We start from the raw sequence: 5,351 nt of genomic DNA, 5'->3' as shown, positions 1-5,351 counted from the left end.
ACCCTCTCTGAGACATCCTTGATCCTGGCACGAGGGAAGCAATATACCATTCTGCTTTTTCTCTGCTGGCCACAGAAACGTCTGTCTGTACCTCTGACTACAGAATCCCCTAACACAATTGATCTCTTGGAACCCAACGTACCCCTCGATGCATTAGAGCCAGTCTCAATACCAGAAACTTGGCTGTTCATGCTACGTTCCCCTGAGAATCTATCACTCCCTACACTTTCCAAAACAGCATACCTGTTTGAAATGGGTATATCCACAACAGACTCCTGCACTAGGTGCCTACCTCTCTTACCTTTCCTGGAGTTAACCCATCTATGTGACTGTATTTGCAACTTTTCTCCCTTCCTCTAACTGCCATCCATCACATACTGTTGCTGTTGCAAATTCCTCTTCTAACTGTCTCTCCAACCAATCTATTCAATCTGATAAGATTCGCATCCAACAGCATTTCTGGCAGATATAAAAAGTCTTTTCCCTGTGGTGGGGGAGTTCAGAACTAGAGGGCATAGGTTTAGGGAGAGAAGGGAAAGATATAAAAGGGATCTAAAGGGCAACTTTTTCACTCAAAGGGTGGTATGGAATGAACTGCCAGAGGAAGTGGTGGATGCTGGTACAATTGCAACATTTAAAAGGCATCTGGATGGGTAAATGAATAGGAAGGGTTTGGAGGGATATGGGCCAGGTGCTGGCAGGTGGGACTAGATTGGGTTGGGATATCCGGTCAGTATGGATGAGTTGGACCAAAGGGTCTGTTTCCGTGCTGTACATCTCTATGACTGCTACTAACCATCACTCCAAGACCTCATGTTCGCACTAACCCTGCCACTGTACTCACTTCCCACTAAGGCTCATGTTCTATCTATTGCCTGCAACATTTTCCCTCACTATATGTTGTCACCAACCCTAACCCCTGACAACACTAATCCTACATGCCTTCTGTGCTGCCTACTTATTTACTTGTTCAGGATAAGCGCCCACTGTACTAAAAGTAAGAGCTGCCTCTTTCACAATACGAGGAAAATAGCTCACAATAGGACTGAAAGGGTATAAATGGGTGGTGGGCTGCATGACATTTATTTCCTCACTTGTGAGGAGAGAATCTGGTATCTGGCCACCCAGGCAGCTGAGGGACCATTTCCTAACCATTAGAGCAGCATCTGAAGCCGCCCTCGAGTGACTGTAACAGTACCTCCAGATCGAAGGTCATCTCCCTGAGTTGTCTCCCTGACTTGAGGGCTGCTGTCAATCACAACAAGCTTCCTGCCTTTGTGTCTGAGCTACATTACATGGCAATACAGTAGTACTGTCAGCCTGGCATCTGGCTGAGGGGCAAAGCACAGAATGTTAAGGCAAGGTAAGGCAAAGCAAGGACTCTGTGAGCATCAATGTAGGTTCAAAATGAGTGTGCACTAAGAGAGCAAAAAAACAGGCAGAAGCTGCAGCCTGGCCTTGTCCTTAAGCTCAGTGTATTCCCCTGAGTTCACAATGTCCTTGCCAGCACATTACAATGATGGTTACTGTTGCTGCCTGAGGGATAGCATTGAAGTGCAGTTGCATAATATTTGTAGTTTGGAGATGTGTGATGACTGTTCTTAGAATCTGACACATGTTGGATGCCAATGTCTGTGCATGTTGGCAGCATGATGCTGGTGCCCCTGGAGTTTGCCCTGAGATGTTAGTGCCTAGAGTCCATCATGGAGACTGCCCAGAGAAAGTGGCAAGCTGAATCTGATTTTAATATTGAGAACTCTTAACATCTACTTTGTTTGGCATTTTGGTAAAGTAGGAAACTAAACATTAAATGGGCAATTATGACATTTAACAAGCTATAATCCCTTAATTGGCAACTCACTACTGCCTACCAAGAAACTTGCTTCAGCACTTGAAAGACATAAAAGGTACAAGTTTCTCCCAATGTGGAGGTAGGCTACATCAGACATCTCACAATTCTACCACATTCCATGCTATAGCACAAGTTGTTCAGACCTTTATAAGACTTGGCTCAGAGAATCTGTTGTTGTTACTGTTACTCTCCAAATGTATTGGAGATCCTGTCACCTTGTTTTTGTTTCTGTTTCAAAGCAGTGAGATAACAATGTGTCTACGAACGGTTTCTTTGCCATGCTTGTGAAATATTACATTCTAGAAACAGACTCTCCAGCTGTTTGAAAAGTATAATAATTGCATAAAAATGTAAAGGGAGCTTATAACAGCGTGCTTATAAATTGCTAGGGATTAATTATGAGGATTTTTGGTGCTAATTATTTTTCATTACCATAGGTGACAATTACAAAGGCATTATTGAGATAGAATTATGAAAGCCAGCTATTTCAAGCAATTCAAGCAGCTTTTTAGACCTTAAGATCACCTGCCATTAATCCTAATTCCAATACTATTTAAAAGTTCAGTTATTGAAGCAAGCCTTGCTGGCTAATTGAGTTGGAAGAAATTACATAGGTCAGGTTATTTTCTCAAATTAAAAAAAGATGGAATTAAGAATAATTTAATGCATAAATAGCAATAAATTTAATGAAGTCTGGTTTCAATTTTAGGATTTACCCAGTCTGTCTAAACTCCTCCGTACACATATCTTATTTGGAAAAGATAATCTCTACATATTTCTATATTTACTTTCAGAATTGTGGGCGGCACGGTGGCACAGTGGTTAGCACTGCTGCCTCACAGCGCCTGAGACCTGGGTTCAATTCCTGGGTTCAAGACCTGGGAATGTGCAAACTCTGTGTGGAGTTTGCACATTCTCCCCGTGTCTGCGTGGGTTTCCTCCGGATGCTCCGGTTTCCTCCCACATTCCAAAAATGTGCATGTTAGGTGAATTGGCCATGCTAAATTGCCCATAGTGTTAGGTATATTAGTCAGAGGGGAAATGGGTCTGGGTGGGTTGCGCTTCGGCGGGTCGGTGTGGACTTGTTGGGCCGAAGGACCTGTTTCCACACTGTAGGGAATCTAATCTAATCTAAATTGCATATTAAACGCAAATAACACCTAAGCCAACAACCACAGTTTTAATTTTTCTATTTGCATGGGCTCAATTAATGCATACCACCGCTGTACAACTAAACATAATATAAATTATAGTTAATATTGCTGTTTGTTATTGGACTTTAATCTCAGCAATGTTGACAGATCCATTAATTTTCTAATTCATCTTTCAATTGTACTGAATAGAATTATTTATTTTATAGCTCTGCTGCTTTGCAGTATTTTTTTTATTACACCAATCACTGGGTATAGTGAGCAATTATATGGACATTAATGTGCCTGGTATAAGTGGTAGGTACTGTATCAATGAATTTGATACTCATTTGATTGCATTTAAGTGACTGGATTTGGGTGACGATTATCCTGTTGTGATTATTATTTTTGCCAGTTTTTGTTTTATTTTATTTTCTTAATTTTTGGCATCACTTTTCTTCAGCTGGTAAATTTTGTATGAAATGTTATCTGCAATAACCCACTATAATTGGCAGTCAGACATTTGCTTGTGATGCTAATTTAGGCCGAAGCATTGACATTTAACTAAAGGAGTTTCCAGTGTGACATTGAGAATGATCATAAAAAAAATTACGCAGGGAGGAAAAGCTTTTAAAAGATTAATAAATAAACATGTTGAAACTATTATCCTGATCTTATCTTTAAATGGCAATTGAGAGAGCAGAGTTTGAGGAAAGCTACAAACCATCCAGACCTCATCCAAGTGAGATCTTTGCTCCTTTTTTTATAGTTTGAGCTGCCAACCAAAACCAGAGGGCAGTGACAGGTATTTGGTGGGTGGGCGCGCTAACCCAGGTTGCAGGATGGTTCTGCTCGAAGAGTGAAGAATAAAATGACTGGCTTCTGTTGAGTGGGCAGTATTTTTATTGGACCCTTTAAGTTGCAGGAAGTAGTCATTTATTGTGTGAAACTTGAATATTGCTAAAAGATGTGTTTTGTTGAAGTTTTTTGTTTTACATTTATCAAGACAATTCACAAGAATGAACAAAATAAAGGAAAACTGCATTTGTATGAATGAGAGGAGAATGCTGATTGATTGGTAAATGGACTTTGGTTATAGAGGCAATGCCACTGGGTATGCATCAGTTAATGGTAATTAAGTGTCAGTAATCATTCACTAGTGCATTCTTCATGACAACATCTCTGCCGATCAGAGTTCATGTGCCATCCAATAAACACTAACCTTTCATACAATATAGATGTTAGTTTGTTACTGGTTTCTTATAAATTTTCCTGATGAGTGCAAGACCAAGCTCTTTGACAAAATGCATCATTTGTGCTAGAAAGCATATAAGAGAAAATTTTGCTTCATCTAAATGTAGCTAAGCTATTAAAATCATTCCTAAAACTGTTTATTTTACTTAGGACCTAGTATGAGTCATTCGTCCTTTACAAATTCTCAGATCATAAGCTTATGTCCTATAAAAAGAAGCTAGCACCTACTTCAAGTGCAAATAACTGAAATTTCTACTTAGTTCTGTGTATAATTAAGATTCTAAAATTGTATGAGGAGTGAGAAGCATTCTCTGTTAGTACATGTATTAAGTCTGCAACCAAATCTAAAAATACTGGAAATACTCAGCAGGTATACCAGCATCTGCCAAGAGTAAAACAGCGACTGTGTTTGAGAGTCTGGAGGTGGAGGAGGTGTGCTAATCCAACTCCGCTCCCCTCAAACTAACCGGCTGTGATTGGGCTATCTTCCCCTACAATTAGCCTCTAACTCCATAATCTGCCAACTTCATAACAACCAATCTCCGCCCCTAAAAGCCCATATGATTAAATACCCTCCCAAATCTCCAGGACAACTCCTTATTCTCTTCCATTTTTCCTTGATGAATCTCTCCCTCCCCTCTGATTGCAGGTATTCCAGTTGAAGCCAGCCTCTCAACCTTGCTCATTGGAGCATGGACAGAAACTTACAAATTCAGTAAGACCTCGACATTCCTCGCATTTCCATATTTCTCATCTGCTCAGCGATATAATAATATTCTCCTCTGTGAAAAAAATGCTCTGACTTCCCTCTTCACATTAATCCTCAGTTTTAAGTTCCTCTGGTTCCCAAATTGTAAAAAAGCAGAATCCAACTTTCACCACCTGAGGTTTACCTGACAACAACGGCAAGATAAAGGCAATTCTAAACTTAATGGCAGTTTTGTTTTGTTGGGCTGAATCTTAGGTTTGTTTTTGGCTAAGCATAAGTTGCATCAAGTATTTTGGAGAGATTTTCACTGTGAAGCCCAGCAAAATTTCTGACTTTAGCTTAACAATTCATATGTTGTGGTTCTGTTCACCGAGCTGGGAATTTGTGTTGCAGATGTTTCATCCCC

At 40.2% G+C, this 5,351-nt stretch overlaps 1 long non-coding RNA gene across 3 annotated transcripts in view; it reads left to right on the top strand.

The window, feature by feature from the left end:
* Nucleotides 1-5,351, top strand: part of LOC122552964 — a 38,974-nt gene that overhangs the window by 7,535 nt on the left and 26,088 nt on the right. The window lies entirely within an intron of this gene.

Source organism: Chiloscyllium plagiosum, chromosome 9 (assembly GCF_004010195.1).
Source record: "Chiloscyllium plagiosum isolate BGI_BamShark_2017 chromosome 9, ASM401019v2, whole genome shotgun sequence".
NCBI lineage: Eukaryota > Metazoa > Chordata > Chondrichthyes > Orectolobiformes > Hemiscylliidae > Chiloscyllium > Chiloscyllium plagiosum.
Note: the sequence above shows the minus strand (reverse complement) of the source record. Positions and strands in the feature narration are given on the sequence as shown.